Genomic DNA, 22,388 nt, shown 5'->3' on the forward strand with positions numbered 1-22,388 from the left:
GACAGAGGCAGAATTTCGGTTCCAGTTGCTTGGATCCAGAGCCCGAGCTGTAAACCACCAGGGGCCTGACCCTAGCCATTAGGGCTCCCTCCTTGGCTACACTGCACTACAGAGGCTCCTTGGGGCAGGGAACATGCAGGACTGGCTTCCCACAGGAGTCTTAGGGTGCGCTTAGAGAGCTCAGCGAAGGACCTTTACCCCAGACTCCTACACAGTCCTGGAGGGAAGGACAGAATTCTATTTCTGTTATCCCTACGGCCAATTCCAAGGAGTCTCTGCCTGACTTCTTTTTGGCTACGGGGGCCTGGTCCCAGCCTGAGCATGGGATGGGGATGGCACAGCCAGAGGGGGGCTGACAATGAGGCTCCTGGGGGTCCCAGTAGCCCCCAGGACCTCTCTCTGCCCCTCCAGTCCTCCTTTCCTACGGGCCAGTCCATACCCACCTCCTCTAAGAAGCTGTGTCTGCTTCCCCTAGACCTGCCGCTGTCTAGTTAGTCCCTTTGTCCTTGTCCTGCTGGTCTCCTGTCCCAGCTGGTGGATGTGTCCAGATGCCCATGTCGACTCTAGGCTTTCTGCCTTGCAGCTCCCCCATATCCACATGAGACTCTAGCTGTACCTCTTTTTTAAAACGATTTTTTTCTATGGGACTTCCCTGGCAGTCCAGTGGTTAGGACTCCAGGTTTCCACTGCAGAGGGCCTGGGATCAACCCTGGTTAGGGAACTAAGATCCCACAAGCCATGTGGCATGACCAGAAAAAAAAAAATTTTTTTTTATGAACTTGAGTCCCAATTTGAAGAGGCAGTGACGATAACAGAGCTTGTGATAATTTATAGAAATATTTGCTACCATATGCATATTGTATATTAATATATAATAAGAACCTGCCTGCCAAAGCAGGAGATGTAAGAGATGCAGGTTTGATCCCTGGGTTGGGAAGATCCCCTGGAGGAGGGCATGGCAACCCACTCGAGTATTCTTGCCTGGAGAATCCAATGGACAGAGGAGCCTGGCAGGCTATGGTCCATAGGGTCACAAAGAGTCAGACACAACTGAAGCGACTTAGCACACAAGTACATACAATATTATATATGTATATATATATATATATTTTTTAAAATTTATTCTTGACTGCTCTGGGTCTTCGTTGTTGTGCACGAGCTTCCTCTAGCTGCGGCGAGCAGGGGCTATGCTCTAGCTGTGGTGGTAGGACTTCTCTTGTTGCGGAGCACCGGCTTCAGGGTACACAGGCTTCAGTAGTTGTGGGAAATGGGCTCAGCTGCCCCATGGTATGCGGGATCTTCCCAGGTCAGGGATCGAACCAGTGTCCCCTGCATTGCAAGGCAGATTCTTCACCACTAGACCACCAGGGAAGCCCACAATATTATATTAATTAAATAATATATGATATTATGTTTCATGCTGAATAATCCCAGTTTAATTTTTATTTCTATATAAAAATATAATATTGCACTCTTAAGACCAGTTATTTTGCATATTTTCTCTTTAGATAAATGATGAAATTCAGTCTTAAAAATTCAGCTGAAAAAAAAAATTCAGCTGAAAGAGGGAACAGATGAAAAATTACACTGCTTTATGGGTAGTTTACAGCATGCTTTCAGATGTACCCTGAAGGCTTTAGTTCTCTGGTGGGTGTCAGCCAGGCTCAGATGTGCTGAACTAGCTGGAAGGTCTCAGGGCTGAGGCAGTGAGGGGAGGTGCATGCGTGCCCAAGGGGGTGTGCCTCTGTGAGTGTGTGTGTATGTTTGTACATGCCTTGGGTGACTGTGAATCAATTTGTATATGTGGGTGTCCAAGTGTGATTCATGTATGTCCTTGCACAGTCTGCTTAAATGCGTGAATGCTCTGGGTACAGGCGAGCAAGTACTCAGGAGCCCTCCCTCCCCTACACACCCAACTCCCACTCATCCCTGAGGGTGTGCCCCCACCCGCCTCACCCCTGAAGCCTGTTCTGACCCTCCAGCTCCCACTGTCCTCTCCCTGCCCCTCCTTGCAGACCCTGCAGCCCTGACCTGCTGACCTACATTACCAACACTGTTCATCTTGTTCTGGTTCAGGCTTGGAGCTTGGTCACCCTTGCTCCCTGGGGGCGAGGCTGACTCCTTTCAAGTTACCCCAAAGTCCAGCTTAGGACAGGGGACATTACCTTGCCCAGTACACACTACTGACCTGAATTAAAGCCAACTGTATTGAAAGGAAACGCATTTAGGTGACTGGAAACTACAGCCCACTAGCTTTCCTCTTTCAGCTCTGAACTCTTAGACTGTATCTTTCCATCCACCCTTTCTCTAACTTATTTGCTGTCTCAATGTTCAGCTTACAGAGTACTTCCTTGTACACCCATATCTCATTCAAATCTCATGACCATCCTTTAAGATAAGAATACTTATCCACAGTGAGCAGATGATGAAACTGAAGCTCAGAGGGGCCGCTTCATGACTCATCCAAGGTCACTCAGCCTGGAAGCAGGGTCTAGAAACCTCACACCTGAATGGACAGCCCCCCCCATCCCCAGCGCCTCCCTACCAGTAAGTGCCTGGAGTCAGAGGGCAATCCCCAGCTTGGAGGGGGTTCTTCCTGACCTCCTGTAACTTCTCTGTGTCCTGAGGTCACTGCTGGAAGGAGATGAACCAGGGCCCCCATGGCCAGGGCCAACCCCACCCAGCCAGCACTCCCAGCTGCAGGAGGGGCCGCGAGCTCAGCGGACATTGTTCCCAGCCTGTGGTTACTGATTTGACAACAGTCCTGTTCCTCTCCAGCCAGCCACGGAGTTAATGATTAAGGAAGGGATTAAATATTAACCACCTGTTGGGCCATGGCGTAATGTCTCTGTCTGCACCTGAGCCTACCTAAAAATACCTCCCACCTGTTGTGGGCCAGCCTCGCACAGGGCCTATACACCCCTTGTTCTGGCCATCACTTCCCCATGCAGCCACCCTGGCCCCGTCCCTAACCCAGCTTCTTCTCACCAAGCCCACTCCATCACTTCCTATGCAGCCACCCTGGCCCCGTCGCTAATCCAGCTTCTTCTCATCCAAGCCCTCTCCCATACCCACAGCACAGACCCGAGAGGTTTTCCTGTAGCTTGACAGCTGCAAACTACACTGCTGAAAGCAGTCCTGGTGGGCTTTCTGGAAGAGGAGGACTTGCCTGAAGCTAACTGCTCTGTGTTTCTGGAGACTGGAGGGTCAGAAGGTTGCATTCCCAAGTGTGATCTGGTTTATCAGTGTTCTTATCTCCTTGCCCAAGTCCTTCCTCCACCTAGAGACCTCTCTGAATCTATGCTTCCCAGACCCCAACACCCCAGGCTACAAGGATTTATTTCACTGAAGAAATCACAAAAGAGAGGCACCCTCCCCAATCAAGTTCTTCTTTTCCCCAGGGAGGATCTGGGGGTCAGCCCCTTCCAGGAAGTCTCTGAGACTGACCTAGCTCTAGGCCGTCCTGGACCTTGCTCTCCCAGCTTCCCTCAGCCCTGGCTGATTGAGGCTGGCGTGGGCTGTTGCCTACAGCTGCAGGAAGCTGGCTGCGTCTGTTGGAACCGTCCTTTGAAGTTCAACTGTGCAGCCCATGTGGTCCTCCAAAGGCAGAGGGCGGGGACAGCTGTATCACACCCAAGCCCGTGGTCAGCCTCTCCACGGCAGGAACCACAGACAGGATGACACAGGGCTCACTCAGTCTTTTTCTAGAAAAAAACTGAATTCTCTAATCAAGTAATAATGGTACTGAAAAGCTCTCGGTTTCTGCTCAGGGGGAAGCCCCGGTTTCCCTGCTGAACACCCACGTGGCCTTGGACTACCCTCTCTGTGTATCCTGCAGAACTGCATTCCCACTGCAAGCCTGGGGACAGAAATGATCATCTCCATTTTACAGATGGGGAAACTGAGGCTGGGTGAGGTTAAACAGCTAGAAAGTGGCAAGAGGTTGGCTTGCCTGACCCAAAAGTCATACAAAATTTTAAAAGAACCTAGCAGGGAACCCCAAATCCAGTTCTCCAAACCAGTTACTGACCGTGTCTTTCCTTCTTCTTTTAACTCTCACCCATGTTGATACTTCTACTCAATCCTGAAGAGTCTCCCCGTGTGGGACTCTTCCCAGCAAATATGCCCCTTGTTTCCTATGATCTGAGGATGTGACCCAAGGAGACGCCACACGGAGACTCAGGAACTTCAGATGAGGATTTATTTCCAAGTCCCTCCTAAATTTGCTAAGGTTCTCATAGAGACTTCTAGAAGGACTTACCACCTTCCTTCTTTCTGCAGGTTGTAAATCATCTTACCAGACCCAGACTGCTTCGAATCAGCATTGCACAGCGGTTTCCTCACACCATCACTTGTGTTTACAAATGAGGAAACCGAGGCCCCCGGAGGTCAAGGACCTCACCTTCCACATGAGTTCTTCAGGGCGGCAGTGGCACTGAGTGTACGATGGCCTCGGCCTGGCACTAATGGGGGCCTCCAGGCCTGGGCAGGTTTGCTTTGGGAGTTACAGTCTCTATATGAGACTCAAAGCAGAACCCGTCCCCCCAGCTCACCCTGGCAGCTTCATCCTGCTCCCCTGTCCCAGCTCTCCCTGCAGGCCGCTGCCCCACCTCGAGACTCTGCCTTCCCTCACCCTTGACAGTGACCCTGAGGAACCCCAAGAAACTTAGCCACATGCAATATCCCCATCTCCCACCGCCCCCCACATTCACCCTTTGACAAGGGCCACCCTGTGGGCAGGGAAGTGCCGCCAAGGCCCCGCCTCTTCACCAAGGCCCCGCCCCCTCACCAGGCCCCGCCCCTTCCCCCAGGTTCAGAGGCCCGTCTCCACCCTGCTGTCCCTTGGGCTCTACGTTTCTCCCTCTGACATTTTCTCTCTCAAACACACACACACAGTCACTGACAAACACTCACAAATTTAGGTGAATCCAGCAGGGCAGGAAGGAGGGAAGCTACCACCCAAGGCCGAGACTGGTTTTAAATAGACGGCGCTCAACTTTTTATTTGCATCTATTTTGCATCTATTTGCATGGCAGATTTGGAAGCTCTCCATTTTCCCAAAGAACACAGAGAAGTAACGGATTTAGGGGCCCCAGGGGGCACCGAGGCCTCAGCGAGGTTTCCAAACGCCTAGAGTGGGTCTCAGGATTTGGGTTTGGAGTGCAGGAGGGAGTAGAGAGGGGCAGAACACCAAGTTGAATGGGGGGAGGGGAAACAGTAGATTCTGGGCGGGGCTTGGAAGAACCTTTTGAGCCTTGTCTGCCTTCCAAGGGCAGAGACCCCTGTTCTGGGCACCTACACACTTGCACACCACTGCAGGCCAGGGGGTAGGGGTTGGGGGGCAGTGGTGAATCAAAGGTTCAGGTGCGTGGAGAGGCACAGCTTTGTTGGGGGCAGGTAGGGAAGGTAATGGAGAAGCCTGAGGATGGGCCTGGCAGAGGGGGAGCACAAGAGACACAGAGGCAGGGCCAGAAGAGGACAGGCAGGCGCCGTGAGGGGGAGTCGGGGGTGGAACTCACGGAGACCGAGCATTCTGGGGGAGGGGTGCTCCTGCTCGTTAGGTGGACCAGCACGTCGGAGGTCCAGCGCTATCTGGCCTCCCATGCTGCACACCCGTTCTCAGTTTATTCCCCACAGAACCTGAGAGGAGATTGCAGGCAGCTGGAGCTCTGACCTGGCTCTATACCCCTGGCTGGGTGACCTTAGGCAAGTCTCTGTCCCTCTCTGGGCCTTCGTTTCTTCTCCAGGAAATCTTCTACGGGGCAATTGATTCCCATCGGCCCCCTCCTGTTCCACCTTGGTCCAGCCTCTCCTGGTTCCCTGGGGGCTCAGGAAACATTAGCGTTTACCTTCAGGATCAAGTTCAAATGTGAGTGTTTAGGGTCTTTCTGGATCTGGTCCAACAAACTTAGCCCCATCTTTCCCTGGTGTCAGCAGTCCAGGAGGCCCACATCTTCCCTGCCCCTTGCTCCTTGTTCCAGCCTCCTTTCCTCTTTCCACAGAGTGCCCCCACTTCTGGCTTTATTGTGCAGTTATGCAAGTCCCTGCTGATTAGAAGGACCCTCTTCCTTGGTTTACTACTCTTGTTGATGGCATCCTGGAATCTAAATTTTTGAATAAGGTGCCCCAATTCATTTTTGTCCTGGTCTCCCCAAATTATGTCCCAGCTTCCTCTCCTCCCGTCAGGCCCTCCTGAGCCTCACCTCACTGTGGGGCCCTCACTGACCCAGGGAGAAGATCTGGCCTGACATGGTCAGAACTACCCGCCCACAGGACGAAAGCACAGATCTTCTGTACATCCTAAATGTCACCTGGGGAGAATGGCTCAGGAACTGCCAGGGAACATGGAGAACAGAAGGGGCCCAGACCCTGACTGTCTTAGAAGGAAAGCTGACTTCTGTTGGTCTGATGGAGAAGCCAAGCTCCTGGCCCAGGAAGGTCCTCATCTTATGAGGGCACGTTGCGGCAGGGAGGGGTGAAAGTGAATCCCACTTTCATGTGGGATATGGGCTGCTTCTGAGGCTGGAGAAACAGAAGCTGGGGACCGCCCCACACTCAGTCCTCACCTTGCAGGGCTCTCAACTCCAAAAGCACCTCTTGGAGCATCTCCAAAGAGAAGCCTGTCTACCAACATACCCCTGCGGGGGCCTGAGGCAATGCCTTTCCAGCTAGCAATTGGTCTCATCAAGGATAGGCGCCCCTGACTGCAGTTTCCTTTCCTTCAGGAGCCTGGGTCGGCCATCCTCCCTTCTCCTCGCTCCCAGGCCCTGAAGGTGTGTGGTCTGGCCTCCCCAGGGCCCCACGCCCACTCTGGAGCCACGAAGTGGGGTGGGGGCAGTGGCCTGAGCCTCTGCCAGAGCAGGCAGAGCCTGACGGTGAATGCAGAGGTGAGGCTGCAGGGCTGCTAGCCAGCTGAGACCCCAGAGCAATGAGGGCCACGTTCCAGTCCTAGATCCCCCACGCCTGGAGGAAGGGAAGTGGGATCAGCCAGCTGGGCTGTTGCAACCACCTCTGGCTTCCCCTCCCAGCACCTTCTTTAACCACAGTCTTGCCTGCGTCACATACTTGACTGCCTGCCTCTGTGCTGTCGCTTCAGTCATGTCTGACTCTTTGCGACCCCATGGACTGCAGTCCGCCAGGCTCCTCTGTCCATGAGTCTTCTCCAGGCACTGGGCCTCTGCTAATGGACCCTGTCTGTACCAGGCTAACTCCACTCATCACCAAACATCTGCCTTGAGAAGCTCTTTCCTAAGGAAGCCTTTCCTGAAGTAACCTCAGGGTCACTTTGGTGTCTCCCTGGCCTTTCCCAGGCTGCTCCCTCAGAAAATACTTGCCTGTGTGTGGCTCTGGCCTGATCAGCCCGGGGCTTCCTGAGGGCCAGGCTGTCCCATCTGTTCCCCATGACCCCGGCAGCTCTGCAGCTGGGACGACACTCTCAGGTGTTCCAGGGCAGTGAGGCTGGGACAGGTGCGAGGGGGGGACAAGTCAGGGTTTCTTCCCTTCAGACATGTGTGGAGTGTGGGTCCCTGTGTCTGCCGCAGGGATAAGAGCCGCTGTGTGTCGTACTGTGTTCCTACAGAGTAGGTGCTCACAGGTGATGAGCCTGGGGCTCATCCAGGTAAAGTGACTCCTCAAGGCACACTGGCCAGAAAGAAGGTCTGCCTGCTGTTTGGGGCCACGTGGTGTTTAGGACCTCAGCTGCAGCACCCAAATATGTCCTGCTCTGAGGGCAGGGGGCTGAACTTGCTGACCTTTCAAGGGGGCCTCCAGGTCAGGATTTGAGTATCCAAGCTGAGGCCCCAACTGATTCAAAGCCCCCTGACCTGCTCGCCCACAAAGCAAGTCCTCCCTCCCACCAGCCCAACTGGCTCCCAGTTCAGCTGCAGAAACGGCCCAACGTCTCTCTGGAGCCCAAACAGGAAGCTGGGGAGAAGGGGGCTAACGGCTGGGGATCTCTGAGTCTCCTTCAGGAAACATGTGGGGAGGTAGCAGGGGCAAGGTCGGGGCTGCTCACCCTGCAGTCCCCATGCTAGAAGCCCACCACAGGCATTGAGCACCCCCAACCCACCTCCTGGCTAGCAGGGACCCAAGCATGCCCTGGGGAAACACTGTCCTCTTACAGGAGATGTTGTAGGAAAGAGGGTCTTTTAGAACCTTCGCTCCTGGGTGACTTTTGTGTTTTCATAGATTTTATTTTTTTAAATAGTTTTAGATTCACAGCAAAATTGGATAGAGAGTACAAGAGAGTTCTCATGCACTACCCCGGTCCCAAACCCCCCACCCCGGCCCCTACACATGCAGAGCCTCCCCCATTATCAACATCTTCCACCAGCGTAGTATGTTTGTTCCAACTGATGAACCTACATGACACCACATTATCATTAAAGCCCATAGTTTACATTAGGATTCACTCTTGGTGTTGTACATTCTGTGGGTTTGGACAAATGTGTCATGACATGTATCCATTACTATAGTATCAGACAGAGTAGTTGTGTTCTGCTTATTCATCGTTCTCTCCTCTTTAACCCTCCCTGATCTTTTTACTGTCTCCAGAGTTCTGCCTTTTCCAGAATGTCATCAAGTTGGAATCATACAGTATAGAGCCTTTTCAGATTGGCTTCTTTCACTTAGAAATACACATTTCAGGTTCTTCCATGTCTTTTCCTAGCTTATTATTCATTTCATTTAGCACTGAATAATATTCCATTGTCTGGAGTTACCAGAGTTTATTTATCCATTCACCTGCTGAAGGAAACTTTGGTTACTTCCAGGTTATGGCAATTATGAATAAAGCTGCTACAAGCATCTGTGGGCAGATAGTTGTGTGCACATAGTTTTCAGCTCATTTGGTAAATATCAAGGAGCATGATTGCAAGATCATAAATAGTATGTTTAGTTCTGTTAGGTAGTTAGAATAGGGAAAAAGAGTCCAAGATGGCGGTGGCTAAAAGATCTGGAAGGGAAAGTCTGGGAAAATAGAACAAAGGAAGGTCCGAGGACCGGAGTGAGAACCTCAGGTAAAACAAACAACACTCCTGGCTGGCCCAATTTACATAAGACAGGCCCACGGACAGAGAAACATATAAAAAGAGAAGCCAAAGTCCTCTTCTCTCCTTTTGCTCTCTCCCCCGCGCGATGGGGCGATCTCTTTCGCGTCTTTAGATCGACCTGCCCTCTTGCCTCGAAGATGGATTTTCCTGCTATTATCTAAATAAATAGAGCTGTAACACTGAGCTGTAACACTGACTTATTTAAGAGCTGTAACACGGTCCGTTCGAGACCTGAGAGCTGTAACACGGTCTGACCTCCGAGAGCCGTGACCCGCCGAGGGGCTTTAATGTCCGTCACTCCAAATCTTTGTTGTGACGAGACAAAGAACCGAGGAGCATACACTCGCGTGACAGTTCTGTAAAAAAAAAAAAAAAGGCAAAAAAAGCCCTGCCAAACTGCCTTCCTAAGTGCTGTGCCATTTTGCATTCTCGCTAGAGATAGTGATAGTTCTTGATGTTCCACATCCTTGTCAGCATTTGGTGTTGTCAGTGTTTCAGATTTTGGCCAATCTAACAGGTATGTAGTGGTATCTTGTTTTAATTCATAATTTCATAGTGGCATATGCTGATCATCTGGGTCAATTTTAAGGCAGGTTTTTTTTTTTCCAATAATGTTAGGATCATATTAACTTCATTTCTTATCAGTCCACTCTTGAGGGTCAAGTACCCAGGATGGAGAAATGCTCGAATCTTAGGCACTGTTCAGTCACTGGCTCACCACTGGCCTTGGCAAATCAATTACCGACCTGAACTCAGTTTCTTAGCCTGTAAAGTGTCTCTCTTCACTAGGATATGGCCATGGCTTGGTACGGTGGCCAGTGGCAAGTGAAGCCCGTAGCCACAGGCTTTCTCACATGGTACTGGGCCAGGAGTGACTGCAAAATAAGGAGCCCCACAGGCCAGGGCTGATGAGAGAGTCAGGGGGTCACTGAACCCCCCAGCAGATCCCCGGGCTCTCCAGGACTGGCCAGCAGGGTGTGGCAACCTGTCCACAGAGGGCGCTCCCCCAGGGAAGCCGGAGACCAGAGATTCATAAAGCAGGATAGCCAATGGTAGGTCATGCAAATTGCAGGCAAACCTCAGGCAAACAGATAGAGGTCCTGGTTCTTGTCTTCATTAGAAAGGAACCTGGAGAGGTATTCCCTGGTGGTCCAATGGCTAAGACTCCGTGCTCTCCAGTGCAGGGGGCCAAGGTTCGATCTCTGATCAGGGAACTAGATCTAACATGTCACAACTACAGATCCCGCACGCCAAAACTAAGACCTGGTGCAGCCAAATTCATACATTAATAAATAAATATTTTTAAAAAAGAAAGGAGCCTGTGCTCTGGGTTCTGGAAGGTTTAGCTCAAATGGGAGAGAGGGCCTCAAAGCTTTGAGGGCTGGCTGAGGCCTCTCAAGGTCCTCCTGAGCCAATTGTGGGGGAAAGAAGAATCAACAGACAGCACCCCTCCCCCACCCCCTTCCGGAGGTCTCTGGGCCCTAAAGCGTCTTGTTCCCAGCTAGGCCCTGCCTCCAGCAACGCGATCCAAAAAGACCCTGTACACCTCCTACTCATTTACATTTCACCTCTTTTTTTTTTTTTTTTTTGGCACTACAGAAAAAGAGCAGAATGGCTTTTATTCCCGAAGCACTCAGATAACACCTGTTGGCATTTAAAAAATGAAAGCATACCTTGTGTTATTGTGTTTTTCTTTATTGCACCTCACAATATTGTATGTTTTACAAATTTGAGTGTTTGTGGCAAGTCTGCATTGTCAGGTGACAGCATTTTTTTAGGCAAATAAAATATTTTTAAATTAAGGTATATATGTTGCTTTTTTAGACATAATGCTACTACACACTGAACACAGCATAGTGTAAACATAACTTTTATATGCACTGGGAAACCAAACAAACAAATTTGTGTGACTTGCTTTATTGTGACATTTATTTCATTGCAGTAGTCTGGAACTGAACCCACAATATCTTTGAGGTATGGCTGTAATAATATATGGACATGGTAGGAAAATCAAACAAAAGAGAAAGATTTAAAATAAAACAACTCTCCCCCACCTTGCCTTCAATTTTCCCAACCTCTATCTGAGGGTACCCAGGTAACAGTTTCTTGTGTTACCTGCCAGAAAAAAATGTTAGGCCCATACAAGCATATAATGCATGCATGTGTACCCATTAAACAGAAGGCACAGGAAAAGAAGCAGTGCTGTAACAGAGATCTTCCCTTGCTCTCATAACTCATAACTTAGAGATCTCTCTGGCCAGCACATGCAGACTCAGGCAATTTTTGGGCCATGTGGATTCTACCATCTCACAGACATACTGTTGAAGCTGAGCTGGGCCCCTGCAAACAGGTCTCTTTGTGACGTCCAGTCTCCTTAGAGCATTTTAAATGCTTACTCACCTCTTTCCTAATCACCCCCAGTCACCCTTGGGCCAGAATCTCTTGGAAGCATCTCAGAGCCTAGAAATCAGATGTGCAATTAACCCAAAGCAAGCAGAGGGAGCTACTGGAGGCAGGTTTGCCTGGTGGCCTTGGGCAAGGCATGAACTTTCTCTGAACCTCAGTTTCTGTCTCTGTGGTATGGGATCATCCCCTCTGAAAGTGGAGGGAGAGATTTTTAAAGGACAGTGTGGTTTAATGAGCAGGCTTCCTTTACCTTTATGAAACTTGAAGCTCATTTGATGAAACAAAACTTCCCCTTGGACCTCCAGGGGACAGGGCAATCATAGATGAGGAAACAGAGGCACAGAGAAGTTGAGGAACTTGCCCAAGCTCACACAGCTGATAAGTGGGAAAACTGGGAGGGAACCAGTCAGGCTGGCTCCAGAATCTGTGCTCTGGGAAACCAGATGGATCACGAAGGCTGCTGGAAGGCATGGCGTTACGGAGTGTCCGGGGGCTGGAGTAAGCTGGGTGGAGAAGGGGCTGGGGATGAATAGGGGCTAAAGGAGGCAGAGGCACCTTCTCATCCAGTGCTCACCCAAGGGGAGTGAGAGTGGAGTTGCCACCTCTCTGCGTCCCTCCTCCCTGGAACCTAGCACCAGGGAGGCCCTTTGTAGACTCCCAACTTTTCTACAAGTGACCAGAGGAAGATGTGCATGGATGATGCACGGGTGGGAAAGAAAGCTGGGCCCTAACATTTTCTAGTGTTATTGGGTGCCAGGTGGTGGTCTATTTTACCTCATTTAATCCTTGCCCAGCAGACAACTTTCCTGCTGGGGGAGGTTAGCCATTCCAGTTCCTGACCAGCTCCTACCCTCTGAGGGTGGGTGACTGCCCTGGGCCCACTGACACAGGGGAACAGAGAGAAGGAGATATTCATAGAAACTCCCCCAAAATGTCACACTACACCCCTCCCCCCCCAACCCTCCACCCCAACTCTGAGCCTCCAAGGCCATTCTCACCCCTGTTTGTTCCGTGTGCTTGTACTGAGGTTTTTTGGAGTCCAGGTAACAGGGACTGTCCCCTGGGGTCTGGTCTTTCTGTCTCCCTGTCCTGTTCTCAGTTCTTCCCATGTTGAGCCCCAACTCCCCACACCCCCAGGCTCTTGGAGGGCAGCTCACCTTTGTCCACCCCCATCCCCTGTTGGGGAGTTTTTGGGACCTCACAGGCCAGGGTGAGCAGGCAGGATGCTTCCTCCAGAGGGGGATGGGGAGCCAGAGAGCCAGCCCTAGGCCACTGCTCCCTCTCCCCAGGGTCCCCCTTCCTTCCTGCTGTCCTGCCCTGTCTCTGACTTTGGCCAGACCCACAGCTGTCTCCTGAGTCATCTTTGCTTTCTAGCTTTCTGGTTTTTACTCACCTGTCTCTGTAGTTTGAGTTTCCACCTTGGTAAGAATTCTCTGTCTCTCACTCTCTCCTTTATACTCACAAGAACAGCCAGCTCAGTGACAACTCCAAAGGACTCTCAGGGAAGAACCTCAAGGTCGAAGGACCCCTGAACCTCTCAGTCCACTGGAGCCACCAGGGTGAGTCTTGGCTGCTGGTCCTCTGGGTCAGAGCCTGACTTTCCTGGGGCTGAGCAGTCTACCCACGCGTGTACTGTGACACCTCTAGCTTCCATCATGTGCTCCCTGCCACGTAATGGCAGTTAGAAAGCCACCTTCTAGGGCTAGCGCAACTTCAAGGGACTGGGTTTGGTGGAGAATATGCTGCATAAGTGTTGGCCGTTATCATTAAGATGACCTGGAGAAGAAGGAACATCTGTGCATGGACAGATGTCAGGTTGTGTGTCCAGAAGCACCTCAGGAGCTCAGGGCAGAGAGGGGGACTCTAGGCTGGAGCAGTCAGGGGAGGCTTCCTGGAAGAGAGGGCCTCAGGTGTGGTGCTAAGGGCTGAGGCTGGGAGTTGACTGGAAGGCAGGCATCTGGGCTGGGGATGAGGTTGAGGGGGGCAGGGAACTGGTGCACCTTTGTTCATCTGTGAGAGAGCGGCAGAGACAGCTGGCCTTCAGGCCACCCCAAGGATATGAGCAGGTGAACTGTGAGTCCACACTGGCTCAGTGCAGAGGGATTGGCTCCATGCCAGACAGGCCTCTGGGACACAGAGACCCCACATCCCCAAAGGCTTTAAGAAGAGAGCAGCTCTGGTGGTAAGGAAGGTAGCATACTTTATTTGTAGGGGGTGCATGGCCTTACAGCAGGGCCAGGAGGAGCCCAGGGAGACCCTTCAGTCTGTCCTGTGGGCCCAGATCAAGAGCTGGGGATGTCCACTCCTGCAGGGCTCCCGTGACCCCCGGCCTTGGCCTCCTTGGCCTCCATGATCACCCCTTCACAGGCCAGCCCACAGGGCTTGAGGTGGTGGGAATGGAGGGCCGGAAGGGCTGTGCTGTCCAGGGCCCGCCTGTGGCGGGTGAGGGACAGGCCCAGCATGCTGTTCATGTTTTCCCTCCTTTCCTTCTGGTGGCCCTGCTGGCCGGCGGTTATACCACTGCGGTTTGTTGGCCCCAGGGAGTGCCTCCCTTACATAACCCCTGACACAACGGCCCCTGAGACACACACACACACTGACACACGCTTCTGCACACGTACACACTCACCCACATGCTCTTGCTGAGATGCTCCTCCAGTCTCACATCCTCAGTGGGCAAATGCTCTTGTCTTGGGAGGATTTTTACAGGCTCCCCACCACCAACCACAGTCACACAGATGAGGGCTCCCTGGGTTCAGGGGGAGAGTCTTCCCACCTCCTGGCCCTCAAGTCCCAGGTGCCCTGAGCCAGCGGGACTGACCCAGGCCTGCCAGGGGCTCCCGGGTGACAGCCTCAGTCTTTGGCTCCAGCTCAACAGGGGATGGGGGTGGACAAAGGTGAGCTGCCCTCCAAGAGCCTGGGGGTGTGGGGGTTGGGGCTCAACATGGGAAGAACTGAGAACAGGACAGAGAGACAGAAAGACCAGACCCCAGGGGACAGTCCCTGTTACCTGGACTCCAAAAAACCTCAGTACAGGCACACAGGGAACAGACAGGGGTGAGAATGGCCTTGGAGGCTCAGAGTTGGGGTGGGGGGTTGGGGGGGAGGGATATAGTGTGACATTTTGGGGGAGTTTTTATGATGGCCGGTTTCAAGCTTTTAAATGCACATTGCCTTCTGCAGGGGTCCCCAACCTCTGAGATCTAATGCCTGATGATCTGATGTGGAGCTGACATAATAATAACAGGAATAGAGTGCACAATAAAAGTAATGCGTGGGAATCATCCCAAAACCATTGCCCTCCCGGATTTGTGGAAAAACTGTCTTCCATGAAACCAGTCTCTGGTGCCAAGATGTTTGGGAACCTCTGCTCCACACATGGGCTAGCCTGCAACTCAGCAATGCTGCCTCCACGAATTCATCTGAGGCAAAGACTCACCCCAAAGTCTGTGGGTAAGCATGTTTGTGCTGCATCGCTCATGAAAAAGTGAAAAAGTGCAGGGCCTTGGTGGCCGCCACCAAGCCCTCCCTCCTACCGTGGGTGGGTACCATGCTTCCATGAGAGAAGATGTTGGTGGACTGACTGAGGAGGGTGGGTCCATGTCCAGGGTGGTAAGTGTGACCCCGCTCTGTGAACTGAAGTGTGTGCGAGTTTGTAGAGATATAGTCACACAATCAAAGTCTCTGGAAGGCCTCACCCAAAGCAGCTACTGTGTGGTCAGCTGTGCCGAGTGGGGCTGAAGAGGAGACTCTGGAGGAATGCTTCCATTTGGACACATTGGAACGCACTGTCTGCTGCTTGGTTACTCAGAACAAGCATGCATGAGTTTGGAATAAGAGGACAAACTCAAGGGGAGGTCATGCGTACCAAGGAACAGTTTATTTCTCACCCCCCTCTGTTCTGAAGGGCCTTGAAGGGGGTGGGGAGGGCACTGTGGCCCCACCATTCATGGGCTGGGGTGGTGAGCAACTGTCTTCATCTCCCTTGAGCTCCATTTTCTTCAACTGTCAAATGAGAGTGGATGGTACCCCTCTCATGGGTCAGGAGGAGCTAGTTTTGTTGCACAGTCACTGAGGCCCTTCTAGGGGCCAGGCTGGGGTGTGCAAGGAGGGACATGACCTTCTTGCTCTGAAGGAACTTCCAGGCCAGAGAGGAAGACAGAGCCGTCAGCAGCTGGTGTCAGATCATGAGCTCAGTGCTCCTACAAAGGCCTGCATGGGGCCCTGTGGACGCAGAGAGAGAGGTTAGATCTGAGGTTGACTTTCAGCTGAGGCAGAGGAAGTCGGGGAACATGGGGGGATGTCCCGGGGGAGCAGAGACCAGGGTGGTGAAGAGCAGTAGGCATCATCAGCCATCCATGCTCCTGGCCAGGTGAGGAGCCATCAGGCCTGAGGCAGAGCCTCGAATAGCATGTTTGGAAGCTTGGATTTGAGCTGGGGGGTGAGGGCACCTGTCAGGGTCATAGGGCAGGAGGGGCCCAATGGCCTTGATGTTTTAGAAGTAGGCACTGGTGATGGTGACTGAAAGGAGGAGCAGCTGGGGGCTGGATTCCCCACTGGCATTTACAGTCTATGGGACAGAGGGGCAGTTTAGGAATATTTTGGAGTCTCTTGGCTTGTGGAGGGAGGGATATCCATCAAGGGCACCGTGGGTGTATCCCAGGAATTGCTTTGGGAAAGGACTAACCCTTCAAGGGTTAGATGATAAAAGTTTCCTACCTTGTTTGCCTTTTACTAGAATATTCCAGAATAGCAGTGTTGTCCAACAGGACTTTCTGCAATGATGGAAATGATCTGTGCAATAGCCCCCAGCGACAGCTGAGCACTTGCTATGTGGCTGGTGTGACTTATGAAGTAAGTTTTAAATTTCAAGTTAAATGTCCATACCAACATGTGGCTAGTGCCTGCCTATGGGGCAGCACAGGTCTATCTAGAGTTTCTAAAGGAAGGCAGTGGTCACTGTCATCTTAAGGCCTGGGTGGCTGGGTGGGTTTGCTGGTGGCAGGTGAGAGAGACTTCCTGAATCCGCTCAGACTGGTGTCTAATTGATGGGGTGTGAAAGAAAAAAAACCAACAACAAACCAAGAGTGCAGTAACAAACTGTTACATCCTACTTCCTACCTGCTGGGCTCTGTCCTTACTGCTTGGGTTGACTGACTCATCTGAACTTCATGATAGCCCTGGGCGATAGGTGCGACATTTTATAAACGGGACGACAAGCCACTGGTCATGATCTCACAATAGGCAGTAGCGAAGCTAGGCTTGGAACCTGATGGCTTCTCGGCTACCCACTCCGCTTGCCTGCCCACAGTGTCATCGTGAGACCCTGAGTTGGGTCCTCTCCTAAGCACTTCCCCCATGATGATGTTTTGAGCCTCCTGGGGGCTCTGTGTAACAGAAGCTGCATGGTCATCCCCATTTCAGAGATGAGGAAACTGAGGCTCAGAGTTGGCTCGGGATTACACAGGTCGGGAGTGGCTGTGAGGCGAGGTGTGAACCCAGGTCTGTGGGAGCCCTGGCCGGTAACCCCTGAAGACTGGGACCCCGCATAGAGGGGTAGCAATACTTCCCAGGAGCCCTCCCACACTCCAGGCCCTGCGGAACTTTGAGTTCCCAGGGCTGTGCTGAGTAAACTCCTGGTATGTCCACCCTGCAAACCCTCCGGGGCCTCCCTGAGGAGCCAGAGGAACAGAATATCCAGACCTGATGCACTGAGCCTCTCGGCCCGCAGGGTTTTAGGTCTGCTTTGGTAAGAGTCAATACCAACAGCTCTACGTAGGGAGGACAGTGTCCTGGGTGGTCTCTTTTCCCAGGAGTTATGTAGACACCCAGAAATCGGGAAGTCTCCAGAAGGGTCTTCCTACCCTTACTCTTCTTATCTGTGGAATGAAAGGGCTACACTAGGGCATGGTTTTTTAAATGTTTTTTTTAGCATTAAAATTGTTTTTAGAGACTTCCTTTGTGGTCCATTGGCTGAGACTCTGTGCTGCCAATGCAGGGGGCCTGGGTTCAATCCCTGGTCATGGAACTAGATCCCACATGCTACAATTAAAGATCCTGTATGCAACAATGAAGATCAAAGATCCCACGTGTCACAGCTAAGACCCAGCAAAGCCAAATAAATAATTTTTTAAAAATTGTTTTTATAAGGAATCTTTTTTTTTTCCTAGTCTACTTGCCACACAACCGACATCATTTTAACATGTGACTGGGGCTGTCTTACACCCCAGCTTAAAACCCTTCAATGGCTTCCCCCTGGGGACAGTGCCTGCCTTCATAAAGCTTAGAGTCTGAGAAGGAAGGACCATATAGACATAAACAAATGCATTTAAAATATATCGCTAGGGAAAAATGCTAGGGAGAAAAATAAAGCAGGATGAGAGGTGCCAGATGTTGTGTTGTGTTGACAGGGTGTTCTGGGTGGCCCCCTGAAAAGGTGACTATAGGAAACTGAAGAAGTGTGGAGGAGCACGGCAGAGGGAATAGCATATGCAAAGGTCCTGAGGCAGAGAGTAGGTCCAGCATGATTATGAACCAGCAAGGAGGCCTGAGCGGTAGGAGCAGGATGAGGGGGGGGAGAGTCAAGGTCAGAAGGGAACGGGGCTAACGGGTGGACAGGGAGGGACAGACAAGAACCTTGTAAGGCCTTGGTAAGATTTTTAGATTTTACTCTGAGTAAAGATTTTGAGCTCAAAGGTGACTCAAACTCATTGTGTTTTAGAAGTAGAGATGAGGCAGGACAGGGTCTACCCTGGAAAGAGATCCTGGAAGGCCTCCTGGAATTTTCTATTTGTAGATAGTGTGGGAGTAAAGCAGGAGTCTGAGAGGTAGCCTGGGATGATGTGAAGAGCCACTGCTTAGCTTCCTTTGAATTCTGCTGCAGCCTTTTCCTAGCTGCGCGGCCTCAGGCCTATGACAAATCCTCTGAGCTCAGTTTCCTCGTCTTTGAAATGGGGACAGTAACAGGGCTTCAGTCTTGACTCTTGGGAATGAGTGCACCAGTATTTTTATGTGGTCATCCATGCAGCATGCATCATTATGTAGGGGAAACAGACAATAAAAGAGTTATAGAAGCCAATGTAGGGACTTCCTTGGCAGTCCAGTGGTTAAGATTCTGCACTTCCAATGGAGGGGACATGGATTTTATCCCTGGCTGGAGAATTAAGATCTCACGTGCCGGTGTGGCATGGCCAAACTAAAAAAAAAAAAATACAAAAAAAAAAAAAAACACAGAAAGAAAGAAAAACCAATGTATCACTTTGGAAAACAGAGTTAACAGTTCCTCAAAAAGTTAAATGGGAGTTACCATATGATCCAGCAATTCTACTTCTGGCTATATAACAAAAAGAACTGAAAACATGTTCACACAAAAATTTGTATATCAATGTTCACAACAGTATAAGTCAATAATAGCCCAAAGGTGGAAAACAACTCCAATGTCTATCAACTGATGAATGAAAAACAAAAGGATTTTATTCCTAGGATGGAATATTATCTTGTCGTACAAAAGAATGAGGGCTGATTCAACAAAAAGGAACCTTGAAAGCAAGCACAGTCCGTGAAGGCAGGAATGGCATGTCAGCTCACCTCTGTTCCTGCAATGCCGACAGGTACCAGACAATCAAGAATGATCCGTGGGATGAATGAAAGGTCCCAGACAGCATCCCAAGGCAGTGGAAGGGAGCCCGGCAGCTTGTCTGACTCACACCAGCCCAGGCCCTCAGCAATATCTGCCTTCTTCCCTGTGGCACCTGGGATTTCCATCTTCACAATGCATCACCTTGAGAGTCCAGACATCCTGTGGATACATTGGCCTGAAGTTTCAAGAGTAGCCAGGCCAGGGAGAAATAACCAGGATCACCTACCCATCCATGTACCTTAGCCAAATTCCTCTCCTCTGGGGTGTACCCCTTCTGCACTCAGGGATGCAGGGGAACAAATAGCAGGTCGCCAAGGGCCTACAGCCCCTTCTCCAGTGGTGCAGGGCTCAGAGGCTGTTTGCGAGCAGCCTCTGCCTCCAGCCACTCCAGGGGTGGTGGGACTTGATAAGACAAGGCCCTGGGCCTACATTTCAAAGGGTCTCCTCTCCTCATAAAACTGGCACCAGGCCCAGTGGAGAGGTCACAGGCCACCCCACAGCTTGGTTCGGCCTCCTGCAGAGGGGTCACTGGGAATTCTGCGTTTCATCAAATATTGTGGGGGTCATGGAGTTGTATTTGCAAATAATTTTAATTAGCCGGAAACTAGGAGTTTAATAAGTGGAAAACAGAGAACTTTCCAAGGCCACAGCTGGGAAACACTTGCTTTTTAAAAAAATTCCGCCTGGCTTCCCAGGCCAGCTAAATACCCTGACAGGAGGCCTGACTGCCAGAGGAATCCACAAGGAAAACAAAGCTTATTTTTAGAGAAATATTTTAAACTCTGTTTCAGCCGAGCTCAGGAGTTTTCTTGTCTGTCTAAAATCCTTAATATCTTTACTTCTATTTCAGTGCTGCCTCTCACCCCAGAGGGCACAAGAACTTCTATCTGACAAGAGCTATTTCTGCAACAGATGAAAATAAAAGGGCCCCTCCCCCGGCCAACCAGAGAATTAATTGTTTCTAAATACGTCCGTGCAGTCAGGCCCAGGAGGCCTGTGCCTGGCAGGTGTGAGCGGCCATAAAGTGGGTCTGGGGTCCCTGCAGGCTGAAGGCCTGTCTGCCACCCTTCCACTCAGCCTTGTTCTGCCCACTGCCCTGCAGGAAGCTGGTGACAGCCTGGCTGCCATTTCCGGGTTTTGAAAACAGTTTTCAACTTGAAAGAGCCTGTGAAAAAGGACTGCTGTTCCTCGGAAGGTGTTGTTAACACTCCTCAACAGAGACACCCCCCCTCCATCACACAGACACATCCAGATCCAAACATACAGCAACACCCAAAGATCCTTCCCCACACTCCACAGACCCACACACCTACCCATACAGAAACAGCTACACAGACACACCCACTCACAGCAACAGGCGCACCCAAACCCACCCACACTCACATTCAGATACATACACAAAGCAACAAAACACACACACAGCAACAGACACATTGAACCCATACCCACGTTCACACACACAGAGCAACAGACACGCTGAAACCTACACTCACACAGACACACACACACATACCTACACACACAGCAAGACACATTCAGACCTATACCCACATTCATGCACACATACACAGAGCAACAGACACACCCAGACCCACACCCACACTCACAGATTTCCATACCCACTCACCAGCTCTCACACCCTGCAGACACACATACCTCACAAATATCACAAATCTAACAAATCCATTCACCCCACAGTTGCAGCCACATATACCAGGATTCTACAGCAACTCCCCACAGACACAGACCCCTGACATAGAGCAATGCATGCCCGTGTATACGCCCAGCCAGAGAGACAAGGACCCAGAAACACCCTGTGGATACCCTCTCAAAAGACTTCCCTCCACACATACAGATACACCCTTAGACACACATCCGCACTCACACACTTTCCAGGTCCAGCAGAAACTGTCAGGAGGGGTGGGGGGCCCCCTTCCCACAGGGCTCCTCCAGGGGCAGGCATGTTCAGCTGCCAGGCACGGGCTCCTCCCCGACCTTCCCTCTTTTCCTCCCTCCCTCCTGGCCTTGCTAGCAGCACAAATTGGAACTGCCCTGGATGGCCACAGATTTGCACATCCCCCAGAAAGCGAACAAGAATAAACACAGTTCAATGATGTAACAACAATGGAGAATAGTTATAGGCTCTTGATAGAAGGTAAGCCTGGCTGCTTACCAAGGGCTGTGTAAGCTCCCATTGAACTCAAAGGCCAGGGAAGATGCAGGGACCCAACTTCTGCTTTCAAGATGTGGCCAGAGTTTGCCACACTCTTGAGGCCATATCTGCCCTCACTCTTGTCACCTAGAGCACAATGCTGATCAAATGCCTGGAGACAGTTCTCTTCCAGATTCAAATGCTCTCTTGTGGGCTTACTCTCTGCATACATTTAGCCTGGAGGTTTCTGAGACTCCCCAGGCCAATTTCACCACCAAGCATCCCGGTACTGGGCCAGATCTGCAGCCAAGAGCTATGCCTGTTTGTCCTTCCCACCTTGGGCCCTCCAGGCCTTGTCCTTTCATGTGGGTTCCTGAACCATGGCAGGGCTCACAATCCTCCATCTATTCCCAAGGGCGGGTGCAAAGCTTTGGCCTTCTCAATAGTATTTTTGTGTGCCCCCACTGCCCCTGTTTCATACACTCAGCAGTAGGTTCAGACAGTGAGGGGTGGGAAGTATCTACATGCATGCAGCCTCAGAAATAATTTAGAAAGTGATGTACACTAATTGAGCTGCTTAAAAAATAGTTTTAGTTTTTTTAGTTTTTTTTTTAGTTTTAGTTTTTTAACAGCTAGTAGAAATGCTACTATTGAGCCATTCTCAACACCATCACGCTCTGGGCTCATTTTCACTACTAACTACAAAAGAATTTTATCTTGGGTATAAGACAGGAGTTAGTTTTAGTTCCACTCCCCATCCTGTGATAGGAATCCTGGCTTGTTCTTACTTGCAGTTTTTACTTCAAGTTCCCTTAATTTACAAGGAAACTTGTCTAAGGGTGATCCAGCAATAGCAGAGTGTTTTTTGTTTGCTGTTAATTCCAGCCGCTGCAGAAAGACAATGACCCCATACCCTCCACTGATCTGCAGCAAGAGGAAATTTCTGAATGACCCCCACACACACCCCCCCGCAGCTTTGCATGCTCCACTGGGTCTAAAATACAAAACATCAGCTCCTAGCAGTTGGGCTTTCAAACAAACCGATTTTTAAAAATGAATGTGGCTTACCCCAAAAAGAAGTCGAACGTTCCAGTTGATCAAAAAGTACTTGTTAAGGAAAATCAGTTTTGGAATGAAGTGG

At 50.9% G+C, this 22,388-nt stretch overlaps 3 long non-coding RNA genes across 4 annotated transcripts; 1 reads left to right on the plus strand and 2 right to left on the minus strand.

Annotated features, from left to right (window-relative positions):
- Positions 1–1,093: 1,093 nt before the first annotated feature.
- On the minus strand, positions 1,094–2,739 carry LOC139038598 (uncharacterized). Of its 2 annotated transcripts, none has more exons than XR_011491619.1 (2): positions 2,546–2,739; positions 1,094–1,329 (listed from the first exon to the last, which is right to left on the minus strand). It is a non-coding gene; the product is annotated as an uncharacterized lncRNA (long non-coding RNA). The 2 variants fall into 2 exon arrangements; XR_011491622.1 differs by having other exon boundaries at positions 1,094–1,356.
- Positions 2,740–12,930: 10,191 nt separating this feature from the next.
- On the plus strand, positions 12,931–14,795 carry LOC110127730 (uncharacterized). Its single transcript, XR_002310900.2, has 2 exons — positions 12,931–13,015; positions 14,640–14,795. It is a non-coding gene; the product is annotated as an uncharacterized lncRNA (long non-coding RNA).
- Positions 14,796–15,314: 519 nt separating this feature from the next.
- Positions 15,315–19,312, minus strand: LOC139037090 (uncharacterized). The gene is made up of 2 exons (XR_011489889.1): positions 19,044–19,312; positions 15,315–15,680 (listed from the first exon to the last, which is right to left on the minus strand). It is a non-coding gene; the product is annotated as an uncharacterized lncRNA (long non-coding RNA).
- Positions 19,313–22,388: the final 3,076 nt, after the last annotated feature.

This window comes from Odocoileus virginianus, chromosome 2, assembly GCF_023699985.2.
Source record: "Odocoileus virginianus isolate 20LAN1187 ecotype Illinois chromosome 2, Ovbor_1.2, whole genome shotgun sequence".
In the NCBI taxonomy this organism is placed as follows: Eukaryota; Metazoa; Chordata; class Mammalia; order Artiodactyla; family Cervidae; genus Odocoileus; species Odocoileus virginianus.